Source organism: Trichosurus vulpecula, chromosome 3, assembly GCF_011100635.1.
Source record: "Trichosurus vulpecula isolate mTriVul1 chromosome 3, mTriVul1.pri, whole genome shotgun sequence".
NCBI classification, from domain to species: Eukaryota; Metazoa; Chordata; class Mammalia; order Diprotodontia; family Phalangeridae; genus Trichosurus; species Trichosurus vulpecula.
The window spans coordinates 27,122,282-27,144,943 of NC_050575.1; the positions used below are offsets into that span (position 1 = coordinate 27,122,282).

At 41.3% G+C, this 22,662-nt stretch overlaps 1 pseudogene; it reads left to right on the top strand.

The window, feature by feature from the left end:
• The first annotated feature begins 12,639 nt into the window (after nt 1–12,639).
• Nucleotides 12,640–22,419, top strand: LOC118841975 (annotated as a pseudogene).
• The last annotated feature ends 243 nt before the right edge of the window (nt 22,420–22,662 follow it).

The window sequence follows — 22,662 nt, forward strand, 5'->3', positions numbered from 1 at the left end:
TGGAATCTTTGTGATCCCATTTGGGGTTTTCTTGGCAAAGGTACTAGAGTGGTTTGCCATTTCCATTTCCAGCTCATTTTACAGTTGAGGAAACTGAGGCAGACAGGTTTAAGTGACTTGCCCAGGGTAACAGCTAGAAAGTATCTGAAGCTATATTTGAACTCAAATGACTCCAGGTCTGGCTCTCTATCCACTGCACCACCTAGCTGCTCTTAATCAAACAGAGGACTGAGGCAATTTCAAAAGATAAAATAGATAACTTTGATTACATGAAATTGAAGAACTTCTGCATAAACAAAATTAATGTACAGAAGACAAGAAGGGGAAATGGGCAAATGGGGGAAAAATCTTTGTATAACATTTATCAGTAACCAAGTAACCAAGATATAGATAAGTAACAAATTTGTATATGTGTACATATATTACATTTTCTACTCACATAATATATATGTACACATAAACATGTGCATATATGCATGTATGTATATTTATATCCATTCCCCAATAGATAAGTGATCAAAGTGTATGAACAAATATTTCCCCAAAGAAGAATTGTAAACTATCAACAGCCGTATGAAAGAATGCTCTGAATCATTAAAAATAAGAGAAACGCAAATTAAAACAACTCTGAGGTTTCACCTCACCACCCAGAAAATTGACAAAAATAATAAAGTTTGGGAATAGTCAGTGTTGGAGGGTTTGTGGGAAGTCAAGAAAACGATATACAAAATAACTACCAAAATGTACGTGGAAAGCACAATAACAAAACAATAAAAAAGTAACAATGTTGCAAAGTTACAAAGAATAAGTGTGGATACGCATGGGAGTTTGGAGAATGAGGCCAGAGGGGGTGCAATTTATGGAACCTTTCTCTGTCGTGGACTCCTGTAATAAATGTTCAGAAGTGGGATGGTTATTAAGAAAGTATAGTCAACAGAACGATACACACAAGGGAAACAACACTATAATGCTGCCAAAAGTATCACTTGCAAGGCTTCTACTCATTTCAGAATGTTGCATATAGTGTCAAATATAGATATAGTCACTCTGTAGGGTGGATTTGGCTTAGATTTTTCTTTTTTTTTCTTTTAAAATCTTTATCGATAAATTTGTTGTCACATTGACTAATTTCTTCTATTACCCCTCTCCTTTCACAGGGTCCCTCCATAGAACAAAGACCATTTTTTAAAGGAAAAAAGAACGAAGAGGGAAAAAAACTCTTAACAAGACTGGTAAGCAACAGATTTGGGGGTTCTGTTTTCTTATTCAATTTTAATAATTTATGGGATTATTTAATCCATTCATATGTAACATTATGAATTAGGTTTCTATTTTTATCCTTGTCTCTAATATGGCTTTCTTTTTCTGAATTGGGATTTTAAAAAAATGCATTATCTTTAAAGATATCATTGTTTCTTAAGTTATTTTTGCTTTAGTTATTTTAAGGAAGCCTTCTTTCTGTAGGTTCTCCTCTCTTCACTCTTAAATTCCTCCCTCCATCCCCAATTGATAAATAGTCAAAGGATATAAACAGGCAACGCTCAGAAGAAATCAAAGCTATCAATCAGATGAAAACATGCTCTAAATCACTACCAATCAGAGAAATGCAAATTAAGACAATTGTGAAGTACCACCTCACTTATCAGATTGGCTAATGTGACAGAAAAGGAAAATTATAAGTGCTGGAGAGGATGTGGAAACATAGGGGCACTGATGCATTGCTGGTGGAGTTCTGAACTGGTCCAGCCATTTTGGAGAACGATTTAGAACCATGCCCAAAGGGCATACTCTCTGCCCTCACAATACTACTGGTCTGTATCTCAGAGATCAAGGGAAAAGGGAAAGGACCTCATATGTACAAAAACATCCAGAGCAGCTCCTTTTGTGGTGGCAAAGACTTGGAAATTTAGGGGATGCCCATCAACTGTGGAATGGCCGAACAAGCCGTGGTAGATGACTGTGATGGAATACCATCATGCTATAAGAAATGATGAGCAGGACAGTTTCGGAAAAACCTGGGAAGACATAAGCAAACTGATAAAAAGTGAAGTGAGCAGAACTAGCAAAATATTACACATACAAACAACAATATTATAATGATGGTCAACTATGAAAGACTTAACTTCTCTGATCAATACAAGGATCCAAGGTAATTCCAAAGGACTCTTGATGAAAAATGCTATTTACCTCTGGAGACAGATGATGAACTGAATGAGGTTTTTCATTTTCATTATTTTTTGCTCTCCCCTCACCCTCCTTGCCCCCCACCCCCTGAACCCCCACCGCACCCCCCCCCCCCCCCCGCCAGCTAATACGAAAATGTTTTGAGTGACTTCACAGGTATGATGGGTTATGATACTGCTTGCCTTCTCAATAGGTGGGGGAGAGAGAGAACCCGGAACTCAAAATATAAAAAAAAGAATGCTATAAATAAATAAATATTCTTCCATTCTCCCCACCTCCTCTGTCATCTTTTCCCTTAGTTTTTAGAGTTTATTCATTCTTTTTTTCATTCTTCCCTTTACATGATTTGATTCTTTTTTCTTTCTCCATTAGTTGATTGAAATGCTCCCTTCCTCTTCTCTCCTTTAACTTTATTTTATTAGTTTTTAAATATTTTGTGTCTTTTTCTAAACAGGATTTCTTTGTTATCTTCATTAATTCTCTTTTCTGTCTATTCTAAACTTTTATTCTTTCATTCATGGTCTTTATATATCTTTATTTCTTCTTTATTCTGTGTTCCTCATAGAATTAAAGCCTTTTCTCTTTTGCTTCTTTGGAGAGATTTGCTAAGGCAGATTCAAGTTTTTCATTTCTGTCAATTATTTCTCCTGTGTAGGCCATACATTCTGCTTTGAAGATTCTTATTTCTCTCTTGTACCACTCAGGAACATCCTGCTGTGATTCCATACTCTCTTGAGAATCCAAAGGTTTTGCTGCCTCATCGCAGTGTTGCTTCATTTTTCTTTGACTTGTTATATTTACTCAGAGATTTCTGGGTTTCTTTAGAGGCCATCTTCCCTTCTGTTATTAACAGAGAACCTGTCAATATTTCTGTGTGCCCTCAACTTTGTAAACAGAATTTTCTTCTAGGATCTTTAGTAACGTCAGTCTTTTTTCTTTTATTCCCCTATCATTCAGTTTCTGATTCTTTTTCTTTTGATGGCAGATGCCCTGAAAGTTGGAACTCAAAGGTGTCTCTGCCTCTTCCCACACCACACTGGGGAATTCACTTTTCACTAGCCTCAGTCCCTCCACCAGGTGACTTCAGTGAGCACAGAACTGGTCCCAGCTAGATTCTAGCATCCTTTCCTTTCTGCTTGGTGAAGCACTCCACACTGGCACCCTGCGCCACTTCTCCCTGTTCTTTAGTTCAATGGCTGAGATGTCCCAGGCTGAGCAAACTTCTGATTTCCTATAGCTCCACCTCCTCTGTGGCTGTTAAACACCAGTCTCCCACAATGCTATATTGCCCCAGGATATCTAATTTGGAAGCAGGTCTCAGTGTCACTTGGGAAAAGCCAATTTCATCCCTCTGGGAGGGCGGCAGCAGCCAGGCCTAGAGCTCCTCTCCAGGGGCAGATTAGACTCGGGTGAATCCCCCTGGGGCTCGGAGCTCTGAAACGAGCGCTCACTCTCACCTCCAGCTGCCGAGGCCTAGATTTTTCTTTCTTAAAGAGAAAATTCAGTGGGATTATTTTAGGAAGTGATCAACATGATAGTCAAACCTATTTTATCAATGTTCCTCCTATTCTTGGAATGAATTCCCTCCTCATCTTCCCCTCTTCAAATCCTTAGTTTCCTTCAAAGCTGAGATCAGATGTTCCTATATGAGAGCTTTCCTGATCTCCTTCCACCACCACCCCAAAAATTCCCCAGCTTCTAATGCCTCCCTCAAGAAATTATCTTGTATCTAGGAAGCAGCTAGATAGTGGAGTGCATAGTGGATCAGGAAAACCTGATTTACTAGCTTTGTGACCTTGGGCAAGTCATTTAACTTGTGCCTCAATTTTCTCATGAGCAAAATGGGGATGATGGTAGCACCTACTTCCCAGGGTGGTTGTGAAGATCAAATATGTAGAGTGCTTTGTAAACATTAAAGCCCTAGATAAACAGCTCCTCTTTCCTGGGGAGTGTGATGAAGGAATGCTAGAATGAATGTAAAGGTCACTATGTACAAATTTACTATGCAGGAGTATCATGTACATTATAATATGTACAGTGGGTAAGTGTATTTTGTGTTATGATTTTATACAGTATCTGGTAAAATTTAGAAGACTGATGGAAGAAATAATGGGAATCAAATAGTGGTAAAGATATGTGTCCACATAAGACTGAAGAACATAGAAAAGGAAAAGGATACAAGAAGAAAGCAGTTGCAACCAGATGGGGGGGAGGGGGAGAAAGGCTGGTGGTTTGGTTTTGGTTTGGTTTTAGTTTGGTTTTTTGCCTTTATCTTGCATCAGGAAAACAGCATTGAAAGACTGAACTCTAAAGAGACTTGCTGGTTTTATGGACTGATCGACTGTGTTACCACACTGAACCATGAGAGGTAGCAAGAAGAAAGGGAGAGAGGAGATGAGAAAAGAGAAGAGGGGAGGAAGAGAAGGGAGGAAAGAGGAGAAAAAAGGAGAGGAGAAGAGGGAAGCAAGGAACGAGAAATGTCACGCCCTCTCCTCCTTCAAGCAACAGGGAGAATAAAACACAGACAATAATTGTGGGAAAGAAAGTGACAGGATTCGTATACACCTATGGGACTAATAGTTGCAATTCAAGTATTCAACCCACTTGGCTCACTTTTAAATGAAGCATAGCTACTGGATAAGTTATTCCCTTGCTGTAGGACACAGCATCTCCACTCCCAGACTGATTCAGTGTTGGGCTGGATAAAATAGATTATTCCTTAGAGCTGTGGTTGTGCATTGGACTCAGCCGGCAACAAACTCTAGCATGGGCTCCTGTCACTGGACCTCTGCTCTTCTGGTCCTTCAAAGTCACACAAGGTTCTGTATTAAAAGAAAAAACCCCAAACAGGAGGCAGTCCCATCCCAGACACTTGCTGGCCTAGGGGGTAATGAGTTCACAGGTCAGGGAGAAGGATACTCCCACTAGCTCTCTCAAGCTCAGCAAGTCATCCTTATGCCTTGTGGCCAGCAGGCCACAAACTCAGCAGGTGAGTTTCTCTATTGAAGTCTTTTGTATACACTTCGGTTCTGGTTCAGCAGTTGGTTTCCTAGGTGATAAGCTACTAGCTTAAAGTGTGAGAAATCCCCTTAAGTATACAGGGACCCTTCTTGTCATTAGATGGCACCAACAACAGCACCAAATGATGACAACTGCCACTTTCCAGAAAGGCAAATCAGTCTTGCTGGGACACTGAGACACCTGGAGACAGAGACAGAAGGTGGTATGGACCATCTAAGTCAAGCCATCTCAACCATTACCCTCCCATATGGAGACTTCCCAAGATCCTGAGCCCAAGAGCCAGGAATTGGGGTAACACACACACACACACACACACACACACACACACACACACACACACACCCCACTGGCCCTGCTTCCAGCCTGGCCCCCACAACCATTATTAAGGGGAGCAACCCCTGTTGAAGAAGGGACTATCATCCTACCATCCTCAACACCAACTGCCAACCAACTATGAGCAAGCCCCCAAACCCTGAGGTCAGCAGCAACAGCCCTCCTTGGACTCCCAATCCTGCTTTCAGTCTGGTCCCCAAATCTATCAGAGAAGCAATACTTTTGGAAATGTAACTGGGCAACTTCGTCTGTAAGTGCTTTGCAGCCCCTGACATCTCAACTGAAGTCCCAGAAAAGAAAGTTCTTATCTCTAAAGTCCTTGGCACTGTCGAATGATTTATAAGTAGAAATCAACATGGCTTTATTAATGGAAATGGCATTAAAGAAAATGCTTTATCATCAACTTGGCTACTGCACTGAAGGGATCTGACTTGCAGCTAAAACCTCCTACATTTGGTGTCTCCTTCTATTAGAAGATGAGGTCCTTGAGAGTAGAGACTGCCTTATTTTTCTGTTTGTATCTAATCTATAGAAATTAGCACGGTACTTGGGACTTAATAAGTACTTAATACATGGGTTTTTTTTAAAAACTCATCCATTCATTTGGCTTCCACCTAGAATGGTCTTCCTCCTCATCTCTACTAATCAAAATCCTTCCTCAGGTGTCACCTACTCCATGAATCCTTCTCTGATATCCCCAGATGAAAATAATCTCTCTCTCTTAGATTTTTATATACCACTTTGTCTGGCTCTCTTTCTTGACAACCTCCTTCCCCACTCCCACCCAATTTAATGTTAAAGAAGTGTTGATTAGTAGGAAGAGTGCTGGACCCAAGATGTTCAGGAGCTGTGCAGCCATGAGCAAATCACTCAATTTTCTTACCTAGGAAATGAGGATAATATTACCCACAGTAGTACACTACAGCATCTATAGTACTCACTACACAAGTTTTTGTGAAGATAACAAGAGAATAAGTGAAAAGTGTTTTACACATTTTAAAATGTTTTATGCATGTTTTAGTTCTTCCTATTATACTTATCTGTGTCATTAGATCTTATTCCATGTTAGTAGACCATGATCTCCTTGAGTACAGGGATTATGTTGTTTTTCCTTTTTGTTTCCTTAGCTCAGAGCCCAGTGCACTACATCCATAGTAGATGCTTAGTAAATATTTCCGAATTGAATTGAGAAGACCAAGGTGACTTTAGTTCTGTTCCTTTTGTGAAATGTCTACCCCTAATTCTGGTCAGAAGAATGGTATACCTTACTCCTCCTCTTGCCTGGATCTTATTTGGGTTACTACATAACATAATGTCAGTATGGCGACTACTAGTATGGATACTACAGGCTGTAATGTTAATATGGCTACCACTAGCATGTATACTAGTAGCAGCTACTAGAAATACCGAGGATTATAGGCTTCATGAGACATTATTTGTGGTTATTGTTCAGTTGTTTAAGCTGTGTCCAACTCTGCATGGTGTATTCTTGGCAATGATACTAAATTGGTTTGCCAGTTCCTTCTCCAGCTCATTTTACACATGAAGAAATTGAGGCAAACAGGGTTAAGTGACCTGCCGAGAGTCACACAGCTAATAAATGTCTGAGGCCAGATTTGAACTCAAGAAAATGTGTCTTCCTGACTCTAGGTCCAGCACTCTATCCACTGCACCACCTACCTGCCCTAGACATTATTCAGGCTTTAGTAAAAGCAATTCCCAGTGAAAGAATGGGAGACCCTAAGAAATTTAGCTCAGGATGTTGGCTGGTGGGTTGGTACGTTGAGGGGCAGAGTTGGGGAAGGTCAGACCTATCCCTTCTAATGTCACCTAATAGATTGAGGATGGCTCCAGACATTCCTGCTTCCCCTAGAATATCTGGATCCTAGGCTCAGAAAAGATACAGATAAATTCCTAGACACCAGTTTCATGATAGAGCTGTTAATATGCCAGGTTATACACTGTTCTCTCACTGACAAATGAATGTGAGTCATATCTCTCTAAATGGATTCCTTGAAGGTGAAGGAAGAAATGATCTCATCCCCTTTGTCTCCCCTCTATCACGCAGCACAGAGCTAGTAGCCCAACCACACCTATGAAAGAATTGTGGACAGCCTGAGGCTTTCAACCAGCACGGTGGCTGCAACACCAGACTTGTAGTCAGGAAGATTGGAATCCAAAACTCGCCTCAGACACAGACTGTGCAACTTGGACAAGTCACTGCTCCTCTCTGTGCCTTAGTTTCCTCTCTTATAAAATGAGCAGAGTAGACGTGATGGCCTCTAAAATATCTTTCAGCTCTAAATCCACCATCCCATAAACTTGTTGGGCCTGACTTTGCTCATGTGAATGCGGTTGTAACAGCAAGCACCCTGACAGACCTGGGGTGGCCTGGTAGCCCAGGTTCTTTGATCTGCTTTTCTTAAGGAAAGCAACTTTAAAGGGGTCAATAATCTTACTTTAATTACATTCACTAATTCAGGGGAAAGGTCAGCACCCTGAAGGTGGAGAAAATAGAAACAGAGAAATTAGCACAAAGACCAACAGACAGGGCTCCAGCTGTCTGAACAAAATAATACAACCACCTACATACACCACCGGATCAGGGGAGCTCAGACACATTTAAATAGTCAGGGGGCTCTGAACAAATCCCATCCAGGGAATCAAAAGGTCCTTCTTATAGGCAGCCCCCCAAAGCAAAATCTCACCTCAGAGTGTGTATGTGTATGTGTGTGTGTGTGTGTGTGTGTGTGTATACATACATACATACATATATATATATATCTTTTGGCTAATAGTCTCAGAGCATCACAACCCTCTTGACTCAGTGCCTAATTAGCTTAGTACCAAAAGGTATGAAAGCCTTCCTGCAAGCAAGCCTCACCCTAAGCAAGCTTCCCCTTTAAGCAAGTTCCTCCTTAGGCAAGTTCCTTCCCCAATGGGCTCTATGTGACTCAGGATGTAACACAGATGTGATTATACACATGTGGTCACATAGGCCTGCTAATGGATGGAGCAGATCTTCTTAACCCATTAACATTACAGTAATCCATCTTTGCCCCCACCCACAAGGGGCACGGACTTGGGCAACTTGGGACTCAAGTACCTGTCCTGCTGACCAGGGTAGATTTACCCAGCATTAGCCAAGTAGCAAGGGCTATTCCTTCAAATTTATGAGATTATGAGAAGACTCTGGGAAAGAAGATATGAAAAAAGTTTGATGAGGACGTATGAGAGAACAGCCAAAGGGCTGACATGGCATGAAGGACAGTGATGACCAGAAGGAGAAGGTTCCCAGATTAAAGACAGTCGCAACTAGATATGCCAGTCATTTATAGCCTCTGAGATAGTAAGAGATTTGCATGTATGAGCAATGTCTGACTGTCCCTCCCTCTTATCCGTTTACCTCTGAAGGAGCCATTCTCCAGGGTTCTTCCACCCCTTAGAGAAAAGCCCTTTAAGTCCTTCATGACAGTTAGTAACCCAGGTATGCTAGCCTTTTTGTTTCTTATCTATTAATTTTTATTTAGATTTTATTTGCCTGTCATAAAATGTATTGACCAAAGATTCTGACTTTTTAGATCATTATTATTTGAAGGATTATAGAGAGATGCTTTTTCCTAGCAGAGACAGAAGCATCTTTGGTTCAGATGACCTGAGTCTGTGGGATGAACTATAAATGGAAGGACTGGTGATGGACTTATGCAAGCCCTGAAAAAATACCTCAAACCCTTGGATTTATTCCTTTTATCATGAGAGCATAAAACCATCTTGAGAAGAGAATGCTCCTGCTGTTTAAGTGACAGGCTTAGGGCTTTTCTGTAACTGTTTAAAAAATGTTAATCTCTGGAGGAAAGGTAGGGAGAGGAAGGAGCTAGGCATGTGGGTTTGTTAGTCTAACAGAGAAGGTTCCAACTGAGCATGTGCGATTAGCCTAGCAGCATCACCATAGCAACCCAGCAACCTATCACTGCTCTTTTATGAGCTTCCCCCAGGTGGTTAGAAATAAAATGAGGGGATTGGACTCTAAGTTCCCTTCAAGCTCTCAGACTACACTCCCATGATCTTATGATCCTATGAACTAATATTCCTAGGGTTGCATTATGGCTGGCGCACCTCCCAGGCAGCTGGTGCTGTCTTACAGCTACTGGCTTTACCTCTGAAGCTGCTGTTTGTTTCTTCTCTAATGAGCAACTGAAATGTGCTTGAGCTATCGCTGGAGCTGTTCCCCAAAGGGAATATTCACCTTTGTGAGAGCCCAAACATTTCTAAGATGTAACCAACACATTTTAAGCTTTTTGGTTGGTCAGGCCCACAGCTGCACACAAAAGGGCCCATTGGTTGTTTGAAAATAAAAACAAACAGCTTTTTTTTCACCGACTTCATTGTCACCACCCCCAACAAGAAGTTCCCTAGGTCCCTCTGATATCTAGGTTAGGTGAGTGTAGTGCAGGGGAGACCAGAGGAGAAGCGTCGTCCCACATAAATGAAGCTTTAACAAACTTTACTGCTATTCACAAGGGAAGAAGGATACAGCTACTAGCATGGATAGTCTCAGCACGTAACCTCCATGCCCACAGTGGGCAAGGATTGGGGTATCCATATCCTGTCAAAAGCCCAGAGCAGCTTGGAGTCCAACTTTACATGTCATTTCAAACAAAGAGACAGTATGATCATGGGAGACTGCCCTGTTATCTACAGGACTGGTGAAACAAGAGCATTTTCTAAATTACCAAATGATGAAGGAAGAATGAGGAGCAGGGAAATAGGAATGGGGAATAAGGAAGTAGATAGCTCTAGTGGTACCGTCAGGAAATGATACCATTCCAGCAACAGGCTCAAATGAAATTAATGCCCAGTCCCTGAGTTTATTAGCTTTGGCATACTCGCTGCCTGGGAAGGGGCAGGGCGTGGCGGGGGCAGGGTTGTTCATTGAGGCTTTACCAATCAAACCAATTTTCACTGGTTGACCAACCACCTCCTCCCCACCCCAGCGCTTCATCATCAAGCTTAAAGTTCTCCAGTCCTGGGCGTAGATAAGACAGGAAGAGAAGGAACTAGTGAGGTGGAGCATTGTCGTACACAGTGGATTTTGGTCAGGATGATAGATATTCCTATCATGCAGAGGTCCAGGGTTTCCACTCATCAGGCATTCTTAGAGCTGGGTGACAGATCCAGGTGTTGTTAAAGTTCGTTGCTGTTACATCAGCATGGTTGGCTCCTCAAATGATGTACCTGGGGAAAACCACAAAAACAAGAGAGTTCCCACAAAAAGCAGGAACATAGCGATACCTGGGACTTGCTGCCCCTACTATATAGGTGGTGGCAGGGTCAAAGGTTAAGTAGAAAATCAGACCAACAGAAACAGGACAAATAGAGTCAAGTGGTTGGGAACCACTTGACTCTATTTGCCCTGTGGAAACAAAACAAAGGGTGCAGGCCAGAGTTTAGGATCCTCCTTTCTGCCAGCCCACATCCTCCCTTCTAGTACTAGTGATCACACCAGTGATCTAGTCGCTTCCAGCTTATAGGGGCACTATACCCTGTTCCCTAGTCCCCTGGCCCACTATCTCAGCTAGGACTCATTTATTACTAACTGATGGTTTCTACCCAATTGCTCCCCCAGTCTCCCCTGGGGCCCCCACTATTTCTATGATTCCTGTTCACTCTGGTTGTATGTTCCCAGTATGTTCCCTGGGCTGTAAATTGCTTTCCTAGAGAATATAAGTGGGACCCTGGCATAGGGTTTGTTCTAATGTCTATTTCATTGTTCCACAATACATACCGCTTGAGAGTGATATGGGCATGGAAGACCCATCTTATACCCTTATTTGGGGCCCGCAGGGTGAATGTAAAAAGATGGTTAGTCTGCTGGTCAGACTATCAGCACACAGTCAGTAAGGATCAATGCAGAAAACGTGATATCAACTCCACCCTGACTTGTGGGGCCTGCAGAGCAGATCGTCCACTGTCCTGGTGAATGTGGTTTGGATGGAAAAAAGAAGGATAAGTCTGGATATGCCACTTCTATGTTATGTTACACACAACTAGTTGCAACCTACCGGCTCCCTTCCCTCCGCCCCATGATAATGGGCCAGCTAACATTTGACTTGCCCTAGTTGGGGATGGGAGTACTCAAAGAATAAGCTGCCTGATCTACTGAGGCTTAAAGGGATTTCTATTATTATTGGAGCGTAGGGTTTGTTCTAATGTCTATTTCATTGTTCCACAATACATACCGCTTGAGAGTGATATGGGCATGGAAGACCCGTCTTATACCCTTATTTGGGGCCCACTGCTAAGTCTTGAGGTCAGTAAATGGAATTCTATTATCACTATGATCATCAGTATTGCCAAAGAGAAAGCAGATATTCTTTTCAAGGGCTGAGACACTAGCCCTTGCACATCAGTGTGGATGACAGATGCAGCTACCTTATATTCTATATAGATACCAACCACTTTCAAGATATATCACAGATTATCAGTGCAATGGAAGAGGACCAATATAATCCATTTCCCAAGATCTGGCCAGCTACACTTCATGAGGGATCTTCCCTAGGGTTCCCTTTTCTTTCTTTTCTTTCTTTTTTTTGGAGAAGGGAGGGCAGGACAATTAGAGTTAAGTGACTTGCCCAAGGTCACACAGCTAGAAAATGTGTCAAGTGCCTGAGGCCAGATTTGAACTCAGGTCCTCCTGACTGCATGGCTGGTGCTCCACTCACTGCACCACCTAGCTGGCCCTCAGGGTTCCCTTTTCTACAAGATAATGGAGTTGGTAAAAAGTACAACTTGATTTCATTTCCTTTGCTTCTTCTTGGGTGAAGTGGGACCTCTCTGGTATCCTGCATATTGTGGTCATTCCCAATCCCACACAGTGTGGCCATTTCCATGTCCAATATGGGCAAGGATCCATTGTGCTGCTGAGACAGTTTGTCAGCCACGTCATTCCATTTGGATTCCTTAGGACAGATATATGATCACTGTATAGCTGTTGGTTTTTCAGGTTAGCTGCTATGCAAGCCTACACAGATGTCTGCCATGCTAGGTTGTACTTGATTTTCCTATTACTTGTCTGCCACTGACTGGACCAGACAGCTAGCCATGGCCCAAGGGTCGATACAGGTAAATATCTCCTTTGGAGCATTCATTTCAAGGGCAAGTTATACTACTTATAACTCTGCTAATTGGGCTGACTCACCATTACCAAGACTAGTGTGACTCTCACCTTGTGGATTCTCGATCACTACTGTGCTGCACTGGACAAACATCTTTAATGCAAGAAGTTTAATAAACTTCAGACCTCTGCATCACTGAACCAGGTCTCCATATCCTCTGGAAGATCAGACAGACAAGGGCCCCAAGTCACTAGGGGTGTAGGCAATGGGTTAGCTTCAGGCACATCTTCTATAATGGTTTAGTGGGCCACAACTCGTGAAGCTTGCTCACCTTGCTGGGCCCAAGCTTTGCTCAGCTTTGAAAGTGCTATTTCCATTTTACAATTGATGCCTCCTGTCTTCACCTCACTAGGTGGGATCTGGTCTCAGTCAAAACCTACTGAAGTATGGTAATCTTAAGTTTTATTATGATGGGAACATCCCTATCAGTTTTTCTCTCAACCAGGGCCTAGTCACAGGCTAATAATTGCTTCTCAGAGGGTTGTATAATTAATCATTTATCCTATAATTGTTCAGGTCTGGAACTCTAGAGTTTCTGGATTTCATCTGCATCATACGTTCTAGTCTGCTGCCACTGAAGCAATTGATACTTGGAGCTCTGTGACATCAGTAGGTGACAAGGGCTTGTTGGATGGCTCATTGGGTAGCTTCTGATATATTTTGTTGCTATAGTCCCCACTCAAACTGGACAACATGTTGAGTCACTGCATAGAAGGGCCTCATGATGATTCCTAGATGTGGGATGTGCTGACACCAATAGCCAAAGAGTCCAATCAGGTCCTGAGCCACTTTCTTGGTTGTTGGGGACTTCGGAGTCAGAATTTTAGTCCTGACCTCAGTGATGTCCCTCCAAAACCCTGCTCGTTGTGTCTCTAGGAACTTGACCTGTTGAGACAGTCCTTACATCTTGTCTGGGCTAACTGCCCACATATCTTGTTCTATTGGGGCCCTCAGGGCAGTCAGGATTGCAGTCACTTTTATCTCAGTCAATCTCACTATAATAATATCATCAGTATAATGGAAGACTGTAATGTCAGAGTCGAGCCGGAGATTTGGCCACTGTCCACCTTACTCAGTGGTGGTAGATGGCTGGGCTATTTGTATATCCTTGGGGTAGGATAGTAAAGGTGCACCTCATTCCCTGACAAGTAAAAACCACTTTAGGCTTGGTGTTCCCCCTTCAGGAGAATAGAAGACATTGGCAAGGTCTGCTCTACCAATGTATACTATTCACTGGGTGTGGCTGCCAGGTTTTCAGTCACAGTCACCATGTTCGCTATGAGAGGGGCAACTGTGTCCACAACTTGCATTAGCTTTCAATAGTCTATAGTTAGCCACCAAGTACCATTGATTTTATTCGTTGGCCACATGGGCTATTAAACTGGTAGATAGTCCAGAAGTATGACTCCAGAATTGTATTAATGCAGTGATCTCTCTCTCCCCCATCTGGAATGCTATATTGCTGGTGATGGACCACATTGGTGGGAGATGGCAACTGGGGGGAGGGTGGTCATAAACAGCTACCCACCCCACTGTTAGTTCAAGGAGATGGGCAATAGTAGTAGACTATGGTCAGTTGGCATGTTAATCTTCCCCTTTAAGGAGATTCAACAAGTCTATGCCTATGATACATTCTTCAATAGGGGTTGCCACTACAATCCATTTTATAGGCTAGAATAGTTCCACTGCAACTGTGGCATTGAAAGGTTTGAGGTCAGGATAGAAGGCAGACATCTGGGGTATGCATTCTTCCCCTACCTGGGAGGGAGATGGAAACAACAGGGTTAGAGCCTAGCTAAACATGACAAAACAGGAAAATGATAAATGTTGGAGAAGATGTGGGAAAATTGGAATACTAATGCATTGTTGGTGGAATTGTGAACTGATCCAACCATTCTGGAAAGCAATTTGGAACTATGCCCAAAGGGCTATAAAGCTGCGCATGCCCTTTGACCCAGCAATACCACTTCTAGCGCTGTATCCCAAAGAGATCATCAAAAATATTTATAGCAGCTCTTTTTGTGGTGGCCAAGAATTGAAATGTGAGGGGATGCCCATCAGTCAGGGAATGGCTGAAGAAGTTGTGGCATATGAATGTAATAGAATACTATTTATTGTTCCATAAGAAATGATGAGCAGGCAGACCACAAAAACCTGGAAAGGCTTACATGAACTGATTCTGAGTGAACTGAGCAGAACCAGGAGAACATTGTACACAGTAACAGCAACACTGTGTGATGACTAACTTTGATAGACTTACCTCTTCTTAGCAATCCAGGGATCTAAGGCAACTCCAAAAAACTCATGATGGAAAATGTTAGCCACATCCAGAAAAAGAACTATGGAGTCTGAATGCAGATCAAAGCAGGCTATTTGCTCTCTTTTTATTGTTTGTTTCTTGTTTCTCATGGTTCCTCCCATTGGTTCTAATTCTTCTTTACAGCATGACTAATGCGAAAATATGTTTAATATGAATGTATATGTAGAGCCTATATCAGATTGCATACCATCTTAGGGAAGGGGAGAAAAATTGGAACTCAAAATGTTACGGAAGTGAATGTTGAAAATGAAAAAAAAATTATTTAATAAAAAAAATAGTCAAAAAATGAAAAGAAAATCCTCAAGCTAGTTTCTTCTCTTCCTCTTCCAAAGTGTTTTAGGCTTCCCCTGTGATCCATTCTAAAGATCACCTGACTCTCTTACCAGGGCCCTTCTTCTCCCTATCCTCCGATTTAAGTCACTTTTCTTGCCTAATCAGCTGGATTGCTTTCTTTAGGGCCTCTTTATGTCAAGGAAGCCTCAGAGGTTAACCTTCCTATGACTCACTTTTCTCAATTAAAAGATCAGGGAGTTGGACAGGCGACTTCTAAGATTCCTTTCAGCTCTCAGTCAATGAGTCAATGATCTCTTTGATTGTCAGTAGCAACACAAACATCATATATGCCCCTAAGACATACATTTCTTGCCCAGAGTTTCATAATCCTTAGCAATGTTTTCAGATTGCTCCTGGAAGCATCATTTGTTCCCATGAGAATCACCAGAAATGGGTAGTAGTTATTAGATTTGGTATTTTTTAGTGTTTTATTTTTTATTTTTTGAATAACGTTTTTCCCAGTTACATGTGAAGACAATTTTTAACATTCACCTTTTTTTTAAAAAAGTTTTGAGTTCTAAATTTTCTCCCTCCTTCTCTCACCTCCCTCCCTGAGACAGTAAGCAATTTAACATAGGTTATATATGTGCAGTCACACAAGACATTTTCGTATTAGTCATGTTGTGAAAGAAGACAAAGATCAAAAGGAAAAAAAATCATGAAAAAAATTTTAAAAGTGAAAAATAATAAGCTCTGATTTGCATTCAGACCCCATCAGTTCCTCTGGGTGTGGATAGCATTTTTCATCATAAGTCCTTTGGCCTTGGATCATTGTTTTGCTGAGAAGAGCTAAATTATTCACAGTTGTTCATCATACAGTATTGCTATTACTGTGTACAGTATTCACCTGGTTTTGCTCACTTCATTTTGCATCAGTTCATGTAAGTCTTTCCAGTTTTTCTAAAATCAGCCTGTTCATCATTTCTTTTTTTTTCAGGAAAAGCTTTCTTTTTCATATTTAATTTATTTATTTTCAGTTTTCAACATTCATTTCCATAAGTTTTAAATTTTCTCCCCTACCTCCCTGCCAAGACAGCATGCAATCCAATATGTACTCTACACATACATTCCTATTAAACACATTTTCACATTATTTATGTTGCATAGAAAAATTATAACGAATGGGAGAAACCATGAGAAAGAAAACAAAAGAGAAAAGAATCTGCTTCACTCTGCTTTCTGACTCCATAGGTCTTTCTCTGGATCTGTTCATCATTTCTTACAGCACAATAGTATTCCATTACAATCATATACCGCAACTTGTTCAGCCATTCCCCAAAAGGCGGGCATTTCCTCATTTTCCAATTCTTTGCCACCACAAAAAACCTACTATAAATATTTTTGTACAAATAAACCCTTCCCCCCCACCTTTTTTTTTAAAAACTCTCTTTGGGATTCAGACCTAGTAATGGTATTGCTAGATCAAAGGGCATGCATACTTTGATAGCCCTTTAAGTATAGCTCCAAATTCCTCTCCAGAATGGATGGATCAATTCACAACTCTACCAACAACATATTGGTGTCCCAATTTTCCCATATCTTCTCCAACATTTATCATCTTTCTTTTCCATCATATTAGCCAATCTGATAGGCATATGGTGGTACCTTAGAGTTGTTTTAATTTGCATTTCTATAACCAATACTGATTTAGAGCATTTTTTTCATGTGATTATAGATAGCTTTGGTTTCTTCTGAAAACTGCCTGCTCCTATTCCTTGACAATTTCTCAGTTGGGAAGTGACTTGTATTCTTATAATTTTGGCTCAGTTCTCTATATGTTTAAGAAATGAGGCCTTTATCAGAGATATTGCCTGTAAAAATTATTTCCCAGTTTTCTGCTTTCCTTCTAATCTTAGTTGCATTGGTTTTGTTTGTACAAAAACTTTTAGATTTAATATAATCAAAATTATCAATTTTATATCTAGTAATGCTCTCCATCTCTTATTTGGTCATAAATAATTCCCTTCCCCATAGATCTAACAGGTAAACTATCCCTTGCTCTCCTAATTGGCTCATTTGATATGATGTGATAAATACCCTTTGTGGCTAAAATCATGTACCCATTTTGACCTTATCTAGGTATTCAGTGTAGGATGTTAGTCTATACCTAGTTCCTGCCATAATCCTTTCCAGTTTTCCAAGTAGATTTGTCAAATAGTGAGTTCTTGTCCCAAAAGCTGGGGTCTTTGGGTTCATTGAATACTAGATTACTGTGGCCATTTACTGTGTCTTGTGTACCTAAATATATTCTACTGATCCATCACTCTATTATCAGGTTTGGTATGTCAAGAAGTTTTCTGTCACATTATGGCAGAAGCAGCATACCTCTCCTTTGGTGATGTCAGGTATACAAGTGGCTTCCTTGGCACCCTTCGGCTGGGAGTTGTCACTATCATCACTTACCCCCACTTGCTTCTTCTTTTTCCAACCATTGCTTTGTGATCTCTCTCCTGACAGTATGACTGGGTCCTCAACATCACCCCTAGGGTTTCAAGTGTCTGCTTGCTCCTGACTAAGTCCTCTCTTCACATAAGAGCTCCATATCCATAATTTAGCTTTCAATGATCATCTTCCTTTTTCTTCTGTCTTGTCCTTTTTTTTCCTCCAATCTCCTAAAACCAGCCAAGTATTTTTTTCTGCTTCTTCAGCTCCTTTTAATTTCTCTGTTTTAACCTTGAAGTCCTTCTTCCATTTTCCCCAATGGAAATGCTTTGCAAAACTTTATAACCTTGCACTACATAAATGTGAACTTTTATTATTCAGGGAACACTCCATTCTCCCTAATAATCTAAAAAGTAAACAGATCTTCTCTTCTAGGAGAAAGACTAGGCTCCACTTTAAGCAATGATCCTGACACTAATTGACTGTGAAAGAGTCACAAAACAAGCACAGAAGGAAGAGTGATGCAAAATCTCCTTGCCTTCTGTACTTGTTGGATGTGAAGTGCTCAGCTCTTTTGATCAGACCTTGTTGGGAACTGAGTATACAATTTTCTCCATGGCACATTTCAACAGCAGTGCCAATGCACCTGTCTCTTGGTAGCTGCTTTCTCTGGGGAATCTCATACTTTTCCAACCCCAATACATCCAAAATAACTCTGAGTGGCTTCAGAGGGAAAGTGGAGGAAATTTCTGAAGGCTTTGGCCTGCATTTTCTACGGACATAAGAACAGTTACAAGGATTAGTTTGGGGCCTTGAGGGTGATTAAATTCCATGAAAATTATGAAGAATTAGATGAGGTTTCTGTTAAGAGGAACAAATGTGGTGCTTATATTAATGTGTTCTACACAACAGCATCTTGAAGCACTTGACCAGAATCTCCCTCCCTCACACTTATCTCCAGGATGTACTTCTCTCTAGAAAAAAGAAAAACTCTCCAATACTCAGAAAGTCCATTGCAACTTTCAATTTCTCTATGTTGGGCAAGGTGATTCAGGTCTGTGGTGCCACTGTGGAATGAACAGTCAGTTCTTGAGATACAAAGTAGAACACTCAGTTCCTTCTCCCAACCCCCTGAAGTTTATATTTTGAACTAGCTCCTTCATTTCTCTAGAAGCACTTCAGTATGATATTGGTATTTGTTTCGTTCTCCCCCTCCCCATTCTGTTCTTTAAGAATCATTTCCTGGCTATAGACCCACAAGAAAAGTGGGGAGAACTTGACTTTTGTATCTTGGGATTCGGGTGGTTTTTTTAAGGTTGTTGAAGCTATTAACTCTTTATGGTACATCCAGGAAGGAACTTGGACATCCTTGGCAGCAGGATGAGGCCTCTGAACTGATTGTCTCTTCCCACTCTCCTGGGGAAAAAATGTCTAGTGTCTGTTACTGAAGTTGGGACAAACTTCCTGGAGCTGAAAGGCTTAAAATAACCCAGTCATTGTTTCTCTCCATGAAGTAGGTTCTATATTGGGATCATTTGGATAAAGGTAGAGAGCCAAAAAAAAACCCTAGTCTGTGCCACTCTGCCTTTCAGAACAATGACATTAATTAAGAGTCAATTCTCTGCATACTTCATCTCACCAGCAAAGTGTACAAGCTCTCTGTGGGATCAAGAACTATCCTTTCAAGTCTTCAGGCATTACATCCTTCTCAAGTACAGGGCTTGAAGTCAGACAAATTAGAGGAGTCAATAAAGGAGTCTTGTGGACTAAGATGGAGAGTCAAGATAAATCGATTCCCATCCCATTTTGGTCACTCACTTATTCTGTGACCTGAAGCAAGTAACATCCTTTCTGTGAGCCTCAGGCTCCCCATCTGTAAAATAAAAGGATTGGATGAGATTACTAAAGCCCCTTTTGGTTTATCAATCTAACCACCCTATAGCATCTAAAAGTACATTTTTGAATGTCTGCTATTTGCCCAGGCTTGGGCTGGAACTGCAAGGATATGAGAAGAGAAGACACAGTCCTTGTCCTTGAGGATTTATAGTCTCAGGAAAATAAGACCTACGCACATGAAAAGTAGAGCGTAAACCCAAATCGTGGATAAAATTATATGGCTTACAAGACCCTCTTCCTCTTTCTTCTCTTCCTCCTCCTCCTCCTTCTCCTCTTTCTTCTTCTCCTTCTTCTCCTTCTTCTTCTTCTTCTTCTCCTTCTTCTTCTTCTTCTTCTTCTTCTTCTTCTTCTTCTTCTTCTTCTTCTTCTTCTTCTTCTTCTTCTTCTTCTTCTTCTTCTTCTTCTTCTTCTCCTCCTCTCCTCCTCCTCCTCCTCCTCCTTCTCCTCTTCCTCCTTCTCTTCCTCCTCCTTCTCCTCCTCCTCCATCTTTTACTTCTCCTCCAGTCCCATATCATCAATTGCCTATTGGATATTTTGAACTGGAAGTCTCATAGGCATCTCAAACTCAATATATCCAAAACAGAACTCTTTTCCCCAAAACATAACCCTTTTCTTAGTTTTCCTATTTCTATCAAGAGTATCACCATCCTTCCAGTCTTCTAGGATACACTTCAGAATCACCCTCAACTCTTCGCTCTTCTGTCTGACATTTTCATTCAGTTGCCAAGTCCTATCAATTCTACCTCCAAACGCCTCTCAGATCCATCTTCTCTGCACTCTGCACATGGCCACTAGCAGAGTCTCCACCTCCTCTCACCACAATTATTGCAATAGCCTCCTCATTGGTTTCTCTGCCTCAAGTCTCTGGCCTCTCCAATCCATGCTCCACACAGTATCCAAAGGACTAATCCACGGAGCTGATCATATCACTCTCCTGTTTAGGAAGTTTGAGCAGCTACCTATCGCCTCTATAATCAAATATAAACTTTACTTGGCATTTGAAGTACTACATGCCCAGACTCTGACCTACTTTTATAGGATTATTACTCATTACTTCCCTTGATACATTCTTTAGCCAACCAAACCAGCCTTCTTACTAGTCCTAATTCATGACATTCCATCACTGTATTTCTGCACAGGTTGTCTGCCATTCCTGGAATGTACTCCATCGTCACCTGTACTCTTAAAATTCTTTAGTACCTTAAAATCTAAGCTTGTGTTATCTCCTAATTGAAGCCCCCCAGTTGCTGGTGTCCCCCAAGTTATTTCATATTTACTTTGTGAGTATCTATGTATACACACATATTTACATACATACATGTGTACATGTTGTTTCCTTCAATAGATAAGCTCCTTGAGAACAGGGATGACTTGATTTTTTTTCTTCATATCCCTAGTGCTTTGAACAGTACCTGTGAATGCTTACCACATGCTTAGTGATTCAAATACTTAGTGGTGTAGCGAGTAGAGCATCTGCCCTAGAGTCAGGAGGACCTGAGTTTAAATGTGACCTCAGATGCTTGACACATTTACTAGCTGTGTGACCTTGGGCAAGTCACTTAACCCCAAATGCCCTGCCTTCCCCCCTCCAAAAAAAAACACAAATACTCTGTAGCTGACTTTGCATGACCAGACAATCAGGTGTGCTGGTCATACGACAAAAGTGAGAGATAACAGATAGACAACCACATTTTATACTAGCAGATCCTTCATGGAGGATGAATGGAAGGACATGGACAAGATTTGCAGGATTGAAAAGTTGTAAATATATTCTTATCTGTATTGGTGGAGGGAATCCCTATGTCAAGGATATGATTCATTGAAGTAAGGCAGTACGGCATCATGGAAGGAATGTGGGATTTGAATTTAAAGGACCAAAATTTAAAACCTAGTTCTGCCATTTACTTCCTGAGTGACCTTGTTTTGTTGTTGAGTCCTTTATCAGTCATGTCCAACCCTTCGTGACTCCATTTAGAGTTTTCTTAGCAAAGATATTGGAGTAGCCAATTGGGTATGAAAATCCATCTTACCCTATAGGAAAGTAGGGGGGAAGGGGATAAGAGGGGGGATGATAGAAGGGAGGCAAATGGGAGGAGGGGGTAATCAGAAGCAAACATTTTTGAGGAAGGACAGGGTCAAAGGAGAAAATAGAATAAATGGGGGGCAGGATAGGATGGAGGAAAATATAGTTAATCTTTTAAAACATGACTGTTATGGAAGTGTTTTACATGACTACACATGTATAACCTACATCAAATTGCTTGCCTTCTTAATGGGAGTGGGTGGAGAGGGAGGAAGGGTGAGAATTTGGAAATCCAAGTTTTAAAAATGAATGTCAAAAATTGTTTTTAGCTCTTTCCGCCATCTTGCAGCGCTGCCACCGTGGTGCGCATGAATGTCCTGGCAGATGCTCTCAAAAGCATCAACAGTGCAGAAAAGCGAGGAAGATGCCAGGTTCTCATCAGGCCGTGCTCCAAAGTAATCGTCCGGTTCTTAACTCTGATGATTAAGCATGGTTATATTGGCGAATTTGAGATCATTGATGATCACAGAGCAGGGAAAATTGTTGTGAACCTCACGGGCAGATTAAACAAGTGTGGTGTAATCAGCCCCAGATTTGATGTTCAATTGAAAGATCTGGAAAAGTGGAAGAATAATCTCCTACCATCCTGTCAGTTTGGGTTTATTGTGGCATCATGGACCATGAGGAAGCAAGACGAAAACACACAGGAGGAAAAATCCTGGGATTCTTTTTCTAAGGGTGTAAAACAAACATACCAACAAAATGCTCCAATGGAAAGAAAATTGTTTTTACATGTAACTGGAAAATAAGACATACAGGCAATGGGGTATAGAAATCTGTCTTGCCCTACAAGAAAATAGAGGGGAAGGGGATAAGAGAAGGGGGGTGGGGGTGATAGAAGGGAGGGCAGGTTGGGGGAAGGGGTAATCAGAATGCATACCATCTTGGGGTGGAGAGAGGGGAGAGATGGGGAGAAAATTTGGAACCCAAAACCT